The following is a 20,732-nucleotide window of genomic DNA, read 5'->3' as shown; positions in this document are numbered from 1 at the left end:
AAAGCTTACAAAAGGGGTTTGTAAAGTTTGGTAATTTTAGAGATCACGAAGATTATAAGGCTAATAGGAAGGTGCTTAAGAAGGAAATTCGGAGAGCTGGAAGGGGCCATGTGAAGGTGTTGGCGGGCAGGATGAAGGAAGACCCCAAGACATTCTACAAGTGTGTGAAGAGCAAGAGGGTAAGTCGTGAAGGAATTGGACCCATCAGGTGTGACAGTGGGAAAGTGTGTACGGAACCAGAGGAAATAAGAAAGGTACTTAATGTATACTTTGCTTCTTATTCCCTATGGAAGAGGATCTTGGTGATAGTAGTGATAACTTGCAACAGACTTAAAAGCTTGAGCATGTGGAAAAGTCACTCGGACAGGGTGAGATGTAAACTAGTCTACCATGAGAGGCGAGGGAGGAGATTACTGAGCCTCTGGCGATGATATTTGAATCATCAGTGGGGACGGGAGAGTTCCTGGAGGATTGGAAGGTTGCGGATGTTGTTCCTTTTTTCAAGGAAGGGAGAAGAGATAGCCCAGGAACTTATAGACTAGTGAGTCTTACACCACAGGTTGGTAAGTTGATGGAGAAGATCCTGAGAGGCAGTGTTTATCAACTTTTTGTGTTGTTTGATATGATTAGGAATAGTCTGAATGGCTTTGTCAAGGGCAAGTTGTGCAGATTTCAGCAAATCATTTGTTAAGTTTCCCCATGCATGGCTTATTGAGGAAGGAAAGAGGCATGGGATACAAGGCGACTTTGCATTTTGGATCCAGAACTGGCTTGTCCACAGAAGACAAAGTGTGGGTGTGGACGGTTCATTTTGGGCTTGTAGGTCGGTGACCAGTGGAGTACCTCAGGGATCTGTTCTGGGACCCTTACTGTCCGTGTTTTTTTTTAAATCACCTGGATTAGGAAGTGGAGCGATGGGCTAGTAAGTGGAATTGATAATGCAGTGGTGGTTGGGAGTGTGGAGGTGTGGTGACATCTTGGGGTCCGAGTCCATAGAACGCTCAAAGCAGCTGCGCAGGTTAACGCTGTGGTTGTGAAGGCGTCCGGTGTATTTTCCTTCATCAATCGTGGAATTCGATTTAGAGCCGAGAGGTAATGTTGCAGCTATATATGACCCTGCCCAGATCCCACTTGGAGTACTGTGTTCAGTTCTCGTGGCCACAATACAGAAGTAATTTGGAAGCCATAGAAAGGGTGCAAAGAAGATTTACATGGATGTTCCTTCTATTGGGGAGCTTGCCTTCTGATAATTGGTTGAGGTATTCTCCTTGGAACGACGGAGGATGAGAGGTGACCTGACAGACATGGACAATATGTTGAGAGGCTTTAATCGTATGGCTAGTCAAAGATTCATTTTTTTCCCTAGGGCTGAAGTGGTTGCCACAAGAAGGCACAGTTTAAGTAGCTGTGGTGTAAGTACACGGACATGTCAGGGGTATATACCCATCACAGGACGCTGAAAGCAGCTGCGCAGGTTGACCCTGTGGTTAAGCAGGCGGACGCTGTATTTGCCCTCATCAATCGTGGAATTCAAATTAGAGCCGAGAGGTAATGTTACAGCTACGTAGGACCCTGGTCAGTCCCCCCTTGGAGGACTGTGCTCACTTGCCGTCTCCACACTACGGAAAGGATTTGGAAGCCTAGAAAGGGTGCAGAGAAGATTTACAGGGATGTTTCCTCGAGTGGGGATCATGCCTTATGATAATACGTTGAGCTTTTCTCCTTGGAGCCAAGGAGAATTAGAAATGAGACAAGCAGGTGGAAAATATGATGAGAGGCATTAATCGTATGGCTAGACAAAGGCATTTTTCCCCATGGTTGGAATGGTTGCCACAAGAGGACACTGTTTAAGTAGCTGGGGTGCAACTACAGAGGAGATGTCAGAGGTATATTTTAATTCAGAGAGTGGTGAGTGTGTGGAATGGGCTGCCGGCAACGTTGGTGGAGGCAGATACAATAGGGTCTTTTAAGAGACTTTCAGATGGGTACATGGAGCTTAGTGAAGGGCTATAGGTAATGTCTAAAATTAACAAGTAATTTCTAAAAGAGGGACATGTTCGTCACGACTTTGTGGGCCGGAGCGCCTGTATTGTGCTGTAGGTTTTCTATGTTTCTATGAAAACTGCGCAACTCAGAACATGGGTCCCAGCAAGATACCATCCAGGACTCGCGCTCACTTATGGCAGCCTCCGTTTGTTACCCATATGAACGAATCCCCTGTCACGACAGCTCGCCTCTGCTGCCCCTCATATTCCCTTCTGAGCCACAGAACATTAAACAGAGCCGCCAAACTGCTGTCAGTAATTACCACACACACGCACAAACACACCAGTATCCGAGGTGTGTAGTTGTGTATGTTCGTAGGGGGCGGTGTGGGGAGCTTGAGGCCGGATTGGGAATATATGGGTTGTAATATATTGGGTCCTACAGGTTGTGGTGTCCACGCAGACATGAGGACACTGATGTAAATCTGCTCCTGCACCATTGCAGCACACTCTAATGGAATCAGAAAATCTGCGCAACGCTCTCCCTCCTCCGTTCTCCCCACTCACCAATATCCAGCCTTTATGCTTTCGAGTGTCAAATTGAGTGTGCCTCGCTAAGATGGAATGTGTGTGTTTGACTGGTTAATGTGCGCCGAGAAGACCAAGGAAGGGGCGGAGTGAAGAGGCCAGGGAAAGGGTGTTAAGTTTGCAGAAACTGAAGCAAGTGGTGTGGAACCACACGACGGGCCTGTGCATACAGATCTGCTGAGAAGCTCAGATCCTGTTGGTAGATATCCAGTGGAAGGGCGATGTGTGATACTAGGCGTCATCTCTCCCTTATACTCACCAGAATTGAATGTCACACATAGAGGGACGGGGGAGTGAGCGGAGTCGACGTAGATGGGGATCGTTTAGCAAACGGAATGTATCTCGGATAAGGAGATTGGCGTAGGGACCGTACAGTATGTGAGAGGGGGTGGAGAGTGTGTGTCAAATAAAGGCAGTACAGCAAAAGAGAAGAGAGTCAGCGCAGAAAAAGAGAGAGGGAGAGGGAAGCAGAGACATAAATATTTGGGTCTGGACAGTGAGTGTGTGTTGGCGTAGAATGAAGCAGGAAGTGAGAGATGGAGGGAGGGAGAGACAGAGAGAGAGAAAGAGAGAGAGACAGAGAGTGTCAGAGAGACAGAGAGAGAGAGAGAGTGAGATAGAGAGAGAGATACAGAACAATAACCCATGCAATGACCGAACCAACATGACCGGTGTCAGACACAGCGTGAAGCTCCCATGAACCGTCCCATCAATCACACCCGGAGTTATACACAGCGAAGATCCCTTCACACCGTCCCATCACAGTATCCGTGGGGCAGACACCGACTCTCTAGTTCTCTGATTCTCTCTCTCTCTCTCTCTCTCTCTCTCTCTCTCTCTCTCTCTCTCTCTCTCTGTCACTCTGTCCTTAAGGTTAGCGGCGGGGGAGGGGTGTTTTACCTCACCTACCCTGCTGGTCAACAGTTGGCAGAATTTGCTTTCGGGTACAGAGAGATTCTTGTTGAATGTGTAACCACGCTTGAGACAGTTGGTCTGGCCGAGGACCAGAAGTTAATTCGGGGTTATCCTCGATTCAACGTGTGAATGCAACTCATGGACATTTAGACGATATCGGCACCGGTTCCTGTTCCACTTGTTCCCAAAGGTCTTCTAGTCTCGGTCGGAAGTGATCGGAGAGAGACGAATATCTGTCAGAAAGAAAAGAAATACTCACAAAAGGAGTTCATAGAGTTTGTTAATGTTAGAGATCTCGAAGATTCTAAAGCTAATAGGAAGGAGCTTACGAAAGAAATTAGGAGAACCAGAAGGGGCCATGTGAAGGCCTTGGCGTGCAGGATTAAGGAGGACCCCTATGTGAAGAGCAAGAGGGGAAGACGGAAAAGAATTGGACCCATTAAGTGTGAGTGGGAAAGTGTGTATGGAACCTGATGAAATAGCAGAGATACTCAATGTATACTTTGCTTCAGTATTCACTATGAAAGAGGATCTTGGTGATAGTGGTGATAACTTGCAACAGACTGAAAAGATTGAGCATGTGGAAAAGTCACTGGGACCGGATGAGATGTAACCCAGGCTACCATGAGCGGCGAGGGAGGATATTACTGACCCTCTGGCGATGATCTTTGAATCATCAGTGGGGACGGGAGAGTTCCTAGAGGATTGGAGGGTTGTGGATATTGTTCCTTTATTCAAGAAATGGAGAAGAGTTAGCCCAGTAAATTATAGACCAGTGAGTCCTACACCACAGGTTGGTAAGTTGATGGAGAAGATCCTGAGAGGCGGTAGTTATGAACTATTTGAGAGGTCTGATATGATTAGGAATAGTCAGAATGGCTTCGTCAAGGGCAATTTGTGCCGTGCGAGACTGATTGATTCTTCTGAGCATGTGACTGAACACGTTGATGAAGGAAGAGCAATAGATGTAAACATATAACCATATAACATATAACAATCACAGCACGGAAACAGGCCATCTCGGTCCTCCTAGTCCGTGCCGAACTGTTAATCTCACTTAGTCCCAGCTACCCGCACTCAGCCCATAAACCCCCACTCCTTTCCTATCAATATACCTATCCAATTTTACCTTAAAGGACACCACTGAACTGGCCTCTACTACTTCTACAGGAAGCTCATTCCACACAGAAATGTAGAGCATATGGATTTCAGCAAATCATTTGTTAAGGTTCTCCATGGCTTATTGAGGAAGAAAAGAGGCATGGGATACAAGGAGACGTTGCATTTTGGATCCAGAACTGGCTTGCCCACAGAAGAAAAAGTGTGGGTGTGAACGTTTCATTTTGTGCTTGTATGTCGGTGACCAGTGGTGTACATCAGGGATCTGTTCTGGGACCCTTACTGTCCGTGTTTTTTTTAAATCACCTGGATTAGGAAGTGGAGCGATGGGCTAGTAAGTGGAATTGATAATGCAGTGGTGGTTGGGAGTGTGGAGGTGTGGTGACATCTTGGGGTCCGAGTCCATAGAACGCTCAAAGCAGCTGCGCAGATTGACGCTGTGGTTGTGAAGGCGTCCGGTGTATTTTCCTTCATCAATCGTGGAATTCGATTTAGAGCCGAGAGGTAATGTTGCAGCTATATATGACCCTGGCCAGACCCCACTTGGAGTACTCTGCTCACTTCTCGCCGTACTACGGAAAGGATTTGGAAGCCATAGAAAGGGTGCAGAGATTTACAGGGATATTTCCTCGATCGGGGATTATGACTTATGATAATACTTTGCGTTTTTCTCCTTGCAGTCAAGGAGGATTAGAAATGAGCCAAGGTGGTGTAAAATATGATGAGAGGCATTAATCGTGTTGATAGTCAAAGGCATTTTTTCCCCATAGCTGGAATGGTTGCCACAAGAGGACACACTTTAAGTAGCTGTGGTGCAACTACAGAGGAGATGTCAGGGGTATATTTTTACTCAGAGAAAGGATCTGCGTTGAAATAGCAGCCGGCAACGTTGGTTGAGGCAGATACGATAGGGTCTTTTAAAAGAATTCGAGATAGGTACATGGAGCCTAGTGAAGGGCGACAGGTAAGCCAAGTAATTTCTAAAGCTGGGACATGTTCGGCCCGACTTTGCGGGCCGATGAGCCTGGATTGTGCTGTAGGTTTTCTATGTTTCTATGAAAACTGCGCAACTCAGAACATGGGTCCCAGCAACATACCATCGAGGACTCTCGCTCTCTAAATAGAGTTTCCGTTTGTTACCCATATTAACGAATCTCCTGATCCGACAGATCGCCTCTGCTTTCCCTCACATTCCCTTCTGAGCCACAGAACATTAAAAAGAGCTACCAATCTGCTGTCAGCAACTGCCCCGCACACACAAACACACACACACACACACACACACACACACACACACACACACACACACACACACACACACACACACCTGTATCCGAAGTCTCCAATTAAGTGTGCCTCTCCAAGTTGATATGTGTGTGTGAGCGTGTGTGCTGCGAGAAGACCAAGGAGGGGGAGGGCAGAAGAGGCGATGGAAAGGGTGTTAAGATTGCAGATACTGAAGCAAGTGGTGTGGAACCAAACGACCGGCCTGTGCATGCAGAGCTGCTGAGAAGCTCAGATCCTGTTGATAGATATCAAGTGGAAGGGCGAGGTGTGATACAAGGCGTCATCTCTCCCTTATACTCACCACAATTGCCTGTGACACAGGGAGGGAGGAAGGAGGGAGCGGAGTCGACGTAGATGGGGAGCGTTTAGCAAATGGAATGGATCTCGAATACGGAGATGGGCGTAGGGAGCGGACAGTATGTGAGAAGGGGTAGGGAGAGTCTGTCAAATAGAGGCGGTACAGCAAAAGAAAGAGTCAGCGCAGAAAGAGAGACAGGGAGAAGGAGGTAGAAACAGAGATTTGTGTCTGGACAGAGAGTGTGTGTGGGCGTAGAGTGAAATAGGAACTGAGAGATGGTGGGAGGGAGAGAGAGGGAGAGGGGGAGCGAGAGAGAGAGAGATACAGAAAAATTACCCATGGAATGCCCGAAACAACACGACCAGGGCCATACACAGAGTGAAACTCACACGACTCCATCCCATCAATCACACCCAGAGTTGGACACAGAGTGATGATCACACCGTCCCATCACAGAATTCCTGCATCAGACACCGACTCTTTCGCTCTATAGCTCTCTGTCTGTATCTCTCTCTCTCTCTCTGTCTGTATCTCTCTCTCTCTCTCTCTCTCTGTCTGTATCTCTCTCTCTCTCTCTCTCTCTCTCTCTCTCTCTCTCTCTCTCTCTCTCTCTCTCTCTCTCTCTCTCTCCATAGGTTTAGGGGCGGGGTGGGTTTTTTTTAACTCGCCTATACTGCGGGTTAACAGTTGGTAGAATTTGCTTTCGGGTATAGAGATGTTCTTCTTGAGGGTGTAAGTATTCTTGAGACAGTTGGTCTGGCCAAGGACCAGAAGTCAGTTCGCGGTTATCCTCGATTCGACGTGTGAATAAAACTCATGGATATTTAGACGAAATCAGCACCGACTCTGTTCCTCTTCCTCCCAAAGGTCTTCTAGTCTCGGTCGGAATTGATCGGAGACGAATATCTGTCAGAAAGAAAAGAAAAGCTTACAAAAGAGGTTCATACAGTTTGTTAATGTTAGAGATCTCTAAGATTATAAGGCTAATAGGGTGCTTAAGAAGGAAATTAGGAGAACCGGAAGCGGCCATGTAAAGTTGTTGGCGGGCAGGATTAAGGAAGAAATCAAGACATTCTACAAGTGTGTGAAGAGCAAGAGGGGAAGACCGGAAATAATTTGACACATCAAGTGTGACAGTCGGAAAGTGAGTATGGAACCAGATGAAATAGCAGAGGCACTCAGTGTATACTTTGCTTCAGTATTCACTATGGAAAAGGATCTTGGTGATAGTGGTGATAACTTGCAGCAGACTGAAAAGATTGAACATGTGGAAAAGTCACTGGGACCGGATGAGATGTAACCCAGGCTACCATGAGTGGCGAGGGAGGATATTACTGAGCCTCTGGCGATGATCTTTGTATCATCAGTGGGGGCGGGAGAGTTCCTGGAGGATTGGCGGATGTCGTTCCTTTACTCAAGAAAGGGAGAAGAGATAGCCCAGGAAATTATAGCCCAGGAGTCTTACACCACAGGTTGGCAATTTGATGGAGAAGATACTGGGAGGCACTATTTATGAACTTTTAGAGCGGTATGATATGATTAGGAATAGTCGGAATGGCTTTGTCAATGGCAAGTTGTGCCCTACGAGACTGATTGATTTTCCTGAGGATGTGAGGGAACACGTTGAAAAAGGAAGAGCAGTAGATGTAGTGCACATTGATTTCAGAAAAAAAACAATTGTTAAGGTACCCTATGCATGGCTTATTGAGGAAGTAAAGAGGCATGGAATACAAGGCTACAATAGCCTTGTGGATCCAGAAATGGTTTGCCCACAGAAGACAAAGTGTGGGTGTGGTCGTGTCATTTTCTGCATGTAGGTCGGTGACCAGTGTGGTGCCTCAGGGATCTGATCTGGGAACCTTGTTGTTCGTGTTTTTACTTTTTATTTTTAATTGACCTGGATAAGGAAGTGGACGGATGGCTTAGTATTTGTGATGATGGCACAAAGGTTCGATTATTTGTGGGTAGTGTAGAGGGCTGTCACACGTTACAGCGGGACATTGATTGGCTGCAGAACTGGTCTGAGAAGAAGGAGAAAGAGTTTATCCCAGCTCCATGAAAAGTGGTCTATTTTGGTAGGTCGGTGACATGGCAGAATATAGTATTAATGGTAAGAAGCTTGGTACTGTGGAGGATCAGTGACATCTTGGGATCCGAGTCCAGGGGACGCTCATAGCATCTGCGCAAGTTGACTCTCTGGTTGTGAAGGCGTCCGGTGTATTGGTGCCTTCATCAATTCTGAGATTCGATTTAGAGCGGAGAGGTAATGTTACAGCTATATATGCCCCTGACCAGATCCCACTTGGAGCACTGTACACTCTTCCCGTCTCCACACAACGGAAAGGATACGGAAGCCGTAGAAAGAGTGCAGAGAAGATTTACAGGGATGTTTCCTCGAGTGAGGAGCATGCCTTATGATAATACGTTAAGTTTTTCACTTTGGATCTAAGGAGGATGAGAGGTGACCTGACCGAGGTGGAAAATATGATGAGAGGCATTAATCGTATGGCTAGTCAAAGGCTTTTTCCCCCAAGGCTGAAATGGTTGCCACAAGAGGAGACAGTTTAAGTAGCTGGGGTGTAGGTACAGAGGAGATGTCAGGGGTATAATTTTTACTCAGAGAGTGGCGAGTGCGTGGAAATGGCTGCCGGCAACGGTGGTGCAGGCGGATACGATAGAGTATTTTAAGAGTCTTTTGGATAGGTACATGGAGCTTACTGAAGGGCAAGAGGTATGCCAAGTAAATTCTAAAAGAGGGACATGTTCGGCAGAACTTTGTGGACCGAAGAGCCTGCATCGTGCTGTAGGTTTTCTATGTTTCTTTGTAAACTACGCAACACGGAACATGGGACCCTTCAAAATACCTTCCAGGACTCTCGTTCATTCCACAGAGCCTCCGTTTGATAACCATAGCAACGAATCTCCTGTCAGGACAGCTCGCCTCTGCTCTCTCTCACATTCCCTTCTGAGCCACAGAACATTAAGCAGAGCCAGCAAATTGCTGTCAGCAACTAGCACACAACACACACACACACACACACACACACACACACACACACACACACACACACACACACACACACACACTTCTATACGAGGCTATGCGCCCAGAGATGTAAAGTACCTCCGGCACCATCGCAACACAATCTAATAGAGTCAGAAACACTGCGCAACCCTCTCCCTCCTCCATTCACCCCTCTCACCAATAACCAGCCTTTCAGCTTTCCAGTCTCGAATGGAATGCACCTCTCGGAGATAGTATGTGTGTGTGTGAGCGGATAGTAGAAACATAGAATGATTAAAAATAGGTGCAGGAGTAGGCCATTCGGCCCTTCGAGCCTGCACTGCCATTCAGTATGATCATGGCTGATCATCCAACTCAGAAACCTGTGCCTGCTTTCTCTCCATACCCCTGATCCCTTTAGCAACAAGGGCCATACCCAACTTCCTCTTAAATATAGCCAATGAACCGGCCTCAGTTGTTTTCTGTGGCAGAGTATTCCACAGATTCTCAGTGAAGAAGTCTCAATTGACAGTGAAGAAGTCTCAATTCAAAGTGAAGAAGTTTTTCCTCATCTCGGTCCTAAAAGTCTTCCCCTTTATCCTTAAACTGTGATCCCTGGTTCTGGTCTTCCCCGGCATCCGAAACAATTTTACTGCATCTAGCCAGTCCAATCCCTTTAGAATTTTATTGTTTTCAATAAGCTGCCCCCCCCCCCCAGTTGTTTACAATATATATTAATGATTTAGATGAAGGAATTAAATGCAGCATCTCCAAGTTTGCGGATGACACGAAGCTGGGCGGCGGTGTTAGCTGTGAGGAGGATGCTAAGAGGATGCAGTGTGATTTGGATAGGTTAGGTGAGTTGGTAAATTCATGGCAGATGCAATTTAATGTGGATAAATGCGAGGTTAACAACTTTGGTTGCAAGAACAGGAAAACAGATTATTATCTGAACGATGGCCGATTAGGAAAAGGGGAGGTGCAACGAGACCAGGGTGTCATTGTACACCAATCATTGAAGTTGGGCATGTAGGTACAGCAGGCGGTGAAAAAGGAAAATGGTATGTTGGCATTCATAGCAAAAGGATTTGAGTACAGGAGCAGGATGGTTCTACTGCAGTTGTACAAGGCCTTGGTGAGACCGCAACTAGAATATTGTGTTGAGCATTGGTTCCATAATCTGACGAAGGATATTTTTACCATAGAGGGAGTACAGAGATGGTTCACAAGATTGATTCCTGGTATGGCAGGACTTTTATACGAAGAAAGACTGGATCGACTAGGCTTATACTCACTGGAATTGAGAAGATTGTGGGGGAATCTTATTGAAACGTATAAAATTCTAACGGGATTGGACAGGCCAGATGCAGGAAGATTGTTTCTGATGTTGGGGAAGTCCAGAACGAGGGATCACAGCTTAAGGATAAAGGACAGAGATGAGGAAAAACCTCTTCACACAGAGAGTGGTGCATCTGTGGAAGTCCCTGCCCCTGGACACAGTTGAGGCCGGTTATGGCGGTGCCGGCTCGAATGGCCGAATGGCCTACTCCTGCACCTATTTTCTATGTTTCTATGTTTACTTCTGGGTTCAGAAACAGAGTGAATCACCCTCCACACCGTCGCATCACACACTCCCGGTGTCAGACACAGTTTTCCGCTCTATCTGTCTCTCTCTCTTTCTCCCTCTCCCTCTCTCTCTCTCTCTCTCTCTCTCTCTCTCTCTCTCTCTATTTCTTAAGATTAGGAGCGGGGGATGGAGAATTTTACCTCACGATTCCTGCTGGTCAACAGTTGGCAGAAGAATTTGATTTTGTAAATAGAGAGGATTTTGTTGAGGGTGTCAGCATTCTCGAGACAGTTTGTCTGGCAAAGGAACAGAATGGAATTCGCAGTTATCCCGTACTGAATGTTCGAATGCAACTCATAGACATTTAGACGGCATTTGCACCGGTTGCTGTTCATCTGCTGATATTGTTCCCAAAGAGCATTCTGGGTTCGGTCGGAAGAGATCGGAGAGTGACGAATCTCTGTTAAGAAGAAAAGAATAGCTTACTAAAGGTTATTAGAGCTAGGTAATATTAGAGATCTAGAAGATTATAAGGCGAATAGGAAGGAGTTTAACAGGGACATTAGGAGAGCCAGAAGTGGCCATGCGAATGCCGTGGCGGGCAAGGTTAAGGAAAGCCCCACGGCATTCTACAAGTATGTGAAGAACAAGAGGATAAGAGGTGAAAGCATTGGACACATCACGAGTGACAGTGGGAAAGTGTGTATGGAACCGGATAAAATCGCAGAGATACTTAAAGAATACTTTTCCTCAGCGGAAAAGGATCTTGGTGATAGTAGTGATAACTTCAGCTGACTGAAGAGCTTGAGCATGTAGATATTAAGAAAGAGGTTGTGCTGGAGCTTTTGAGAAGTTCCAGTTGGATAAGTCCCCGGGACCGGTTGAGATGTACCCCAGCTACAATGGGAAGCGAGGGAGGAGACTGCTGAGCCCCTGACGATGATATTTGATTCATCCGTTGGGACGGGAGAGGATCTGCAGTATTGCGGGGTAGTGTATGTTGTTCCTATATTCAAGAAAGGGAGTAGAGATAGCCCAGGAATTTATAGACCAGTGAGTCTTACCTCACTGTTTAGTAAGTTGATGGAGAAACTTCTGAGAGGCAGAATTTATGAACTTTTTGTGAAGTATGATATGATTACGAACAGTCAAAATTGGTTTGTCAAGGGCATGTTGTGCCGTACGAGCCTGATTGAATTTTATGAGGGTATGACAAAACAAGTTGCTGAAGGAAGAGCAGTAGGTGTAGTGCATGTGGATTTCAGCAAGGCATTTGATTAGGTACCCATGCATGGCCTGTTGAGGAGGTCAAGAGGCATGGGATACAAGGGGAGATTCCCATATTGATACAGAACTGGCTTGCCCACAAAAGGCAATGAGTGGGTGTGGACGGGTCATATTCTGCATGGGGTTCGTTGACCAGTGCGGTGCCTGAGGGATCTGTTCTGGGACCCTTACTGTTCGTGATCTTTATAAATGACCTGGATAAGGAAGTGGACGAATGGGTTCATAGGTTTGATGATGACACAAAGGTTGGTGGTGTGTGGATAGTGTAGAGGGCTATCACACGTTGCAGCGGGACATTGATTGGATGTAAAACTGGTCTGAGAAGTAGCAGATGGTGTTCAACCCAGACACTTGTGAAGTGGTTCTGTTTGGTAGCTCAATAATCTGTCAGTACTACTGGTAATACTGTTGGCACTGTGCTGGATCAGAGAGACTTTGGGCTCCGAGTCCAGAGGACGCTCAAATGAGCTGCGCAGATTGACTCTGTGGCGTATGGTGTATTTGCCTTCATCAGTCGTGGAATACAAATTAGAGCCAAGAGGTAATGTGGCAGCTATATATGACCCTGACCAGGCCCCACCTGGAGTACTGTTCTCAGTTACGGTCGCCTCACTACGGGAAGGATGTGGAAGCCATAGAAAGGGTGCAGAGAAGATTTACAGGGATGTTGCCTGGATTGGGGAGCATGCCTTATGATAATATGTCAAGTGAACTCGGTTTTTTCTCCTTGGAGTGACAGAGGGTGAGAGGTGACATGACAGAGGTGGTAAACATGCTGAGAGGCAATAATCGTGTGGATAGTCATGGGCTTTTCTCCCCCAGGGCTGGAATGGTTGCCACAAGAGGACACAGGTTGACGGAGCTGGAAAGTAGTTAAAGATGAGATGTCAGGGGTTTGCTTTTTACTCAGAGATTGCTGAGTGCGTGGAAGTGGCGACTGGCAGCCGTGGTGGAGGCGGATACAACAGGTTCTTTTAAGAGACTTTTAGATGGGCACATGGAGCTTATTGAAGGGCTATATGTAAGCCTAGTAATTTCTGAGGCAGGGACATGTTCGGCTGACACCTGTGGGCCGAACAGCCTGTATTGTGCTGTAAGTATTCTATGATTCTATGAAAACTACGCAACACAGAACATGGGTCCCAGCAACATACCATCCAGGACTCTCGTTCTCTCCACAGAGAACTCCGTTTGTTAACCTAATTACCGATTCTCCTGTCAGGACGGTTCGTCTCTGCTCTCCCGCACATTCCCTTCTGAGCCACAGAACATTAAACAGAGCCACCAAACTGCTGTCAGCAACTACCACCACACACACACACACACACACACACACACACACACACACACACACACACACACACGCACACACACACACACACACACACACACACACACACTCACTAAGGGGGGTGGGGGTGGGCAGAGGCCGGAATGGGAATATATTGCTGGTGATATAGCGGACACTAGAGGGAGTGGTATCCAAGCAGAGCTGTGGAAATATTCAGAACCCAGAGGTCAATATCCGGTGGAATGGAGGAGGTGTGACAACTGGCACCAATATTCCCCTTCCTCATCACACATCCCTCTGATCACAGAGAGAGAGTGGTGCTGCGTAGTGAGGTGCAGATATACTGGGGGGCGTAGTGGAGGTATGGGAAGACGGAAATGGGGAGGTGTATAGGGGAGGACGGGGTGACGCATGCGAATAAGTGTATTGGGGAGGGAATTCGGTTCGGAGACATGGAGGTTTTTAAGGGAGGGAAGAGTGAAGGGGACGGGAGGGGTCCCTCTCTTCACATTGTGTATTTCCCAGCCTTGTACCGCAAAATCCATCTCTCCTTCAACACTCCTCACTATTCTTCTTCTCCCAGGGAGTTGTAGGGGTCTGGAATGCAGTGCCTCAGCAGGTAGTGGAGGCCAATACTCTGGATGCTTTCAAGAAAGAGCTAGATCAGGATCTTATGGATAGGGGAATCAAGGGATATGGGGACAAGGCAGGAACCGGGTATTGATAGGAATTGATCAGCCATGATCTCAAAATGGCGGTGCAGGTTCGAAGGGCCTAATGGTCTACTTCTGCACCTATTGTCTATTCACAGTATAGGTCTTTCCCGGCTACAACGAAGTAAGCACCGCTTGTGCTCTAAGTTACCAAGAGCCTATTTGCCAGAAAACATCTCCAAATCCACACATTCCAGAGACTTTCTGATCCAATGTAAACTTCTCCTTGTTCCAATTTAGAATCTAAACCATAGGAACGTCCTATGGTTTCCGATAATTATTTGAAACTAATGACTTTCTGATCAGTAGATACAATGTGTACCCTGGCATAAAACTCTGACACCTGCCTTGTCTCATGCCGCAGTAGCAGATCAGGTATGTCTCAGGTATGTGTTGGGGAAAGTGTGGCGGGCTGTCAGACGTTACAGCGGGACATTCATATGATGCCAAACTAGGCTGAGAAGTGACAAATGAAATTCATCCGAGATAAGTGTAAGGTGGTTCATTTTGGTCGGTCAAATATGATGACGGAATAAAGTCTTAATGGTCAGACACTGGCAGTGTGGAGGATGATAGAGATCGTGGGGTCCGAGTCCATAGGAAGCTCAATGCAACTACGCTGGTTGACACTGTGGTTAAGAAGGCAGACGATGTATTGGCCTTCATCAATCCTGGCATTGAATTTAGGAGCAGAGAGGTAATGCTGCAGCCTTATGGGACCCTGGTCAGACCCCACTTGGAGGACTGTGCTCAGTTCTGGTCGCCTCACTATTCGAAGTATATAGGAGGTTTCCTGGACTGGGGAAATTGTCTTATGAAAGCAGATTGAGGGAACTTGGCCTTTTCTCCTTGGAGCAAGGGATGACCAGATGTCACCTGATTGGGGTGTATAAGATGATGAGAGGCATTGATAGTGTGGATAATCGTAGGCTTTTTTCCCAGGGCTGAAATGGTTGTCACCAGAGGACACAGGGTTAAGGTGCTGGGGACTAAGTACCCAGAAGATGTCAGGGGTAAGTGTTATACGCAGAGAGTGGTGAGTGTGTGGAATGGGCTGCCGGCAACGGTAGTGGAGACGGATACATTTGGCTCTTTTACGAGACTTCTGTACAGGTACATGGAGCTTAGGAAAATAGATAGCTATTTGTAAGCCTAGTGATTTCTACGGTAGGGACATGCTGAGCGCAACTTTGTGGGCCGAAGGGCCTGCATTGTGCTGTAAATTTTCTATGTTTCTTATATATCCACCCACAGGTGGATGTAGAGTCAGTATGAATAGAACTGAAAAATTATAAGGGCAGAAACACCCTAATACAATTTATCTACAGGCCCGAATACGGTAGTCTAGATGTAGTGTGTAAGTTGGACGAAAAGTTAAAATTGGCATGTCGCAAAGGTAATGATACATTTGTCATGGGGGATGTCAACATGCAGGTAGAATGGGAAAATCAGGATGGTACTGGAACCCAAGAAATAAAGTTTGTGGAGTGTCTCCGAGATGGGTACTTAGAGCAGCTTGTACTGGAGCCTACCAGGGAGAAGGCAATTCTATATTTAGTGTGTTGCAATGAACCGGATTTGATCAGAGGTAAAGGATCCATTAGGAGGTAGAGACCATAATACGCTGTGCTTTACCATACAATTTGAGAAGGAGAAGGAAGAATCGGATGTGTCGGCATTACAGATCAACAAAGTGAATTAGGCAGCTATGAGGGAGGAGCTGGCCAAAGTTCAATGGAACAATACCCTAGCAGGGAAAACAGTGGAACAACAATGGCAGGTATTTCTGGGAATAATGCAGAAGGTGCAGGATCGGTTCATTCCAAAGAGGAAGAAAGATCCTAAGGGGAGTAAGGAGCGGCCGTGGCTGACGAGGGAAGTCAAGGGCAGTATAAAAATTAGAAGAGAAGAGTATAACATAGCAATGATGAGCGGGAAGCCGGAGGACTGGGAAGTTTTTAAAGAGCAACAGAACATAACAAAACATACAATGTGCGGAGAAAAAAATGAGGTACGAAGGCAAACTAGCCCAGAATATGAAGGAAGATAGTACAAGCTTCTTTAGGTATGTGAAAAGAAAAAAAAAAGTTAAGACCAAAATTGGGCCATTGAAGACAGAAATGGGTGAATTTATTATGGGTAACAAGGAAATGGCAGATGAGTTGAACAGGTACTTTGGATCTGTCTTCATTAGGGAAGACACAAACAATCTCCCAGAGAAACTACGGTAATGGATGAACTGAAGGAAATTTATATTAGGCAAGAAACGGTGTTGGATAGACTGTTGAGTCTGAAGGCTGATAAGTCCCCGAGACCTGATAGTCTTCATCCCAGGGTACATAAGGAGCTGGCTCTAGAAATCGTGGACGCATTGGTAATCATTTTCCAATGTTCTATAGATTCAGTATCAGTTCCTGTGGATTGGTGGCTAAAGTTGTCCCACTTTTCAAGAAAGGAGGGAGAGAGAAAACAGGGAATTATAGAGAGGTTAGACTGACGTCAGTGGTGGGAAAGATGCTGCAGTCAAGTATAAAGGAGGAAATCACGACACATTTGGATTGCAGTAGAACGGTCAATGCGAGTCAGCATGGATTTGCGAAGGGAAAATCATGCTTGACTAATCTTCCGGAGTTTTATGAGGATGTATCTATGAAAATGGACAAGGGAGAGCCAGTGGATGCAATGTACCTGGACTTTCAGAAAACCTTTGATAAAAGCCCCCTTAGGAGGTAATTTGGCAAAATTAAAGCACATGTTATTGGGATCAGAGTACTGACATGGATTGAAAATTGGCTGGCTGACAGGAAACAAAGAGTAGCGATTAATGGGTCCCTTTCGGAATTGCAGGCTGTGACCAGTGGGATACCGCAATGTTCGGTGCTGGGACCGCAGCTGTTTACAATATACATTAATGATTTAGATTAAGGTATTGAAAGTAACATTAGCAAATTTACCGATGACACAAAGCTAGGTGGTACTGTGAAATGTCACAAGGAAGTTATGAGAATACAGGGTGAATTGGACAACCTAGGTAGGTGGGCGAATGTATGGCCGATGCAGTTTAATGTGGATAAATGTGAGGTTATCCACTTAGGTGGCCAGAACAGGAAGGATGATTACTATCTAAATGGAGTCAAGTCAGTAAAAGGGAAAGTCCAACGAGATCTAGGTGTTCTTGTACATCAGACTATGAAATAAAGCATGCAGGTACAGCAGGCTGTGAAGAAAGTTAACGACATGCTGGCCTTTATAACAAGAACAATTGTGTATAGGAGTAAAGAGGTCCTTCTGCAGATGTACAGAGCCCTGGTGAGACCCCATCTGGAGTATTGTGAGCAGTTTTGGTCTCCATATTTGAGGAAGGACATTCTTGCTATTGAGGGAGTGCAGCGTGGGTACACAAGGTTAATTTTCGGAATGGTGGGACTGTCATATGTTAAAAGATTGGTGCGACTGGGCTTGTATACACTGGAATTTAGAATGATGAGAGGGTATCTGATTGAATCATATAAGATTTTTAAGGGATTGGACAGGCTGGAGGCAGGAATCATGCTCTCGCTGATGGGTGAGTCCAGAACTACAGTCCACAGTTTAAGAATAGGGATAGGCAATTTATAACAGAGATGCGGAAAAACATTTTCACACAGAGAGTGGTGGATTTGTGGAATGCTCTGCCCCAGAAGGCAGTGGAGGAGAAGTTTCTTGATGCTTTCAAGAGAGGTTAGATAGAGCTTACAGATAGCTGGGTCAAGGTGTATGGGGACAGGGCATTAAAGGGGTACTGATTGTGCATGATCAGCCATGATGTCAGTATATGGCGGTGCTGGCTAGTAGGGCCGTATGGCCTACTCTTGCACCTGCTGTCTATTGTCTATATGTGTAAATACTAAATGTGTCTATACTGTCTTCCATCTCTTCAGTAGACATCCCACGTTCCTTGGAATAAACACAATGAATTTCGAAGCCCTCCCATCTGCATCATAGCTTGAGCCACGCGCCAAACTGTATGGTCTTCCTGTGTCTGGGTACACTGGAACAGGTGGTGGTCCTATCCTTTAAGTTAATAGCTATATCCCTGACCTCACTGTGCAGAAACACCTTCTCATACATACCGATTTCGTTGGTACATATATGGACCAAGACGTCGAGCTGCTCACTCACCCACTTAAGTATCATAGAATCTTTCTGCAATAGCCGTTGAGCCTCTTTCTATTGCACTTAAGTCAACTACATTATTTCAAGGTGTTAGGAGAGTGGTCAAAGAACATTCCCATTGAAATCCTCTCAATTCACATCTGACCCTGTCAGGTTATCCACTCTCAAAATGTTTAATCAATTTCGCTGCCACGACACGTTCACATCTGTTCAGTTTTGGGTCCCGTTCATGGAAACCATCTATTTCTTCCCTCCACACTCGATTCAGTTTCTAAACAATGGGGTTTGAACGGCCTTATGCGCATTAAGGATTTTTGCACTGGAAATATATTTAATAGTTTTGATAACCTGTGCAGTAAATATGGATGTCCGCATAAACATTTTTTCAATACCTGCATATTCTCCACTTTGTCAAGGAGAATTCCCTCTTTTCCTGATCTACCACCTGCTATGTTGTGGGCAAACTCACTCTTAGCTTTAATAATAAAGGGGTGATCTCTGTACTATTCTCTCAGCTGATGTCTTTGGAAGTTCAAGATCTAAACAAAACTAAGACCAGCTGCGAGCATGACCTTGGTGTGGATCTGGCTGAGGAATTTTGGGCAAAAGCATTGAATAGGGTTCATTCCTCGTCAGCATGTGCTAGACTCGGGCTCATAAAGTTTTACACAGCACATTTAAGTAAAGGCAGGCGTGCTGACATATATCCTGAGACAGACGCTGGCTGTGACAGGTGTTCCTTCTCTCCGGCTGGTTTAGTGCATGAATTTTGATCTTGCCCTTGGCTTGATGGCTACTGAGCACTGTTTTTTTTTAATTATTAGTGAGGTTTTGGGGGTGACACTGAGAACTTGCCCGCTTATAGCTGTATTTGGTGAGGCAGATGAGGTTTTGGGTTTAAATGCAAACAAGTCGGATATCATTTCACTTACATTGCTTTTGGCCCGTAGGAGAATCTAGCTGGTCTGGAAATCTGCCACTACCACATCTGCTGCTGCTTGGTTAGAGGACGCCTTGTTTTATTCTGAAATTAGAAAAGATTAAATTCACTCGGAGGACATCGGTGGAAAAGTTCTATTCGAAATGGGGGTCTCTCTTGTCATATTTTGGGAGTCTTAAGGAATTACTAAATAGCTGAGGGCATTTGATTGTACTTGGGAAGTTGCTTCCCTTTTTACACGCAAATGGTTTACCTCACAGGGTGGTTGATGAATTGAAATATGTGTGCATTTTGGATCATCTGAGATGTTATAGATTTGTGTGGGACTTCGTCTTGATGTAGTGTGGGGGTATGGCTGTGAAATGTCCGTATTTGTATTTGTGATGGGTGGTATTGTAAATACATTAGCTGTCCTTGTATGATCGGGGAGGGCCGGTGAGGGGAGGTTTCTTTCGGGGTAAGATACAAAAGCAAAATGGAGGAAATTGTAATCCATTATTATTCTGTACAGTGACCTTGCCTCAGTAAAAAAAAATATAACAAATAAAAAAGAATCATAGAGAAGGGATGGTGTGCTGTGAAAAGAGGAAGGAAGGGGCGGAGAGTGGGGCCACAGAAAGGGTGTTCAGATTGCAGCCGTTGGAGCAGAACGTGTGAGGCGCCATTTTCTTGCTACCTATCTCTGAATGGAAATCCACTGACCCATGGCCAGGAGTCACAGACATAGCGAGAATCCTTCCATAAGATCCGATCACACACACCTGGAAACATACACTGAGTCACGCTCCCTCCGCAGCGATCCAAACACACCCCCGGAATCATACACAGAGTGCAACTCACTCCATATTGTTTCAACACACACTCCGGGGTCACACACCGAGTGAAACTCCGTCCACAACGTCCAAACTCGCAGTCCCTGGTTCAGATAACCATAAAAGGTCTCTAAACATTATCCCAATACACTCCCGGGGTCAGACATGTACCTCCCGTACCGTCGCAGCACACCCTACCGGAGTCAACGAAAGTGCGGAGCCCTCTCCATCCTCCGGTCTCCCCACTCACCGATACCCAGAATTTCGGCTTTCCAGTAGTCTTGAATTGTGTGCGTCTCTCGGAGATGGTGTGTGTGTGAGCGGACTGTGTGCTGCCGTTAGAGGAAGGAAGGGGAGGAGAGAGGAGGCCAGGGAAAAGGTGGTGAATTAGCAAACACTGATGCAAGTGGTGTGGAATCACATGACCGGCCTGTGCATGCAGAGTTGTGGAGAGTTTCAGATCCTGGTGATCGATATCCGGCGGAACGGGGGGAAGTGTAATACAGAGAGAGGATAAAAAACTAAATGTATCAGGGATGGGGCAAGAAGTGGAGGGGCATTAGCTGAAGTTAGAGAAGTCAATGTTCATGCCACCAATTTGGAAGCCGGTATATACCGGCTGGGCAGCCTCCAAGCTGATGGCATATACATTGAATTCTCTCACTTCCGTTAATGCCCCGTCCTGTTCTTACCCCATCCCTGACATATTTAGTTGTTTCTGATTTTCTCTCTCTCTGCCCATAACATGTTGCCTGTTCTCCATCTTCCTTT

General features: G+C 46.1%; 2 long non-coding RNA genes across 2 annotated transcripts in view; both read right to left on the bottom strand.

The window, feature by feature from the left end:
- Positions 1-3,715, bottom strand: part of LOC132389532 (uncharacterized) — a 13,421-nt gene extending 9,706 nt beyond the window's left edge. The window contains exon 1 of the long non-coding RNA XR_009510583.1: positions 3,479-3,715. This is a non-coding gene — a long non-coding RNA (uncharacterized LOC132389532). The remainder of the gene's footprint in view (positions 1-3,478) is intronic.
- Positions 3,716-6,866: 3,151 nt separating this feature from the next.
- On the bottom strand, positions 6,867-20,338 carry LOC132389531 (uncharacterized). The gene is made up of 4 exons (XR_009510582.1): positions 20,212-20,338; positions 19,142-19,233; positions 10,964-11,223; positions 6,867-7,098 (listed from the first exon to the last, which is right to left on the bottom strand). It is a non-coding gene; the product is annotated as an uncharacterized LOC132389531 (long non-coding RNA).
- Positions 20,339-20,732: the final 394 nt, after the last annotated feature.

This window comes from Hypanus sabinus, unplaced genomic scaffold, assembly GCF_030144855.1.
Source record: "Hypanus sabinus isolate sHypSab1 unplaced genomic scaffold, sHypSab1.hap1 scaffold_591, whole genome shotgun sequence".
Taxonomy (NCBI): Eukaryota; Metazoa; Chordata; class Chondrichthyes; order Myliobatiformes; family Dasyatidae; genus Hypanus; species Hypanus sabinus.
This window is presented reverse-complemented; position numbering and strand designations above follow the sequence as displayed.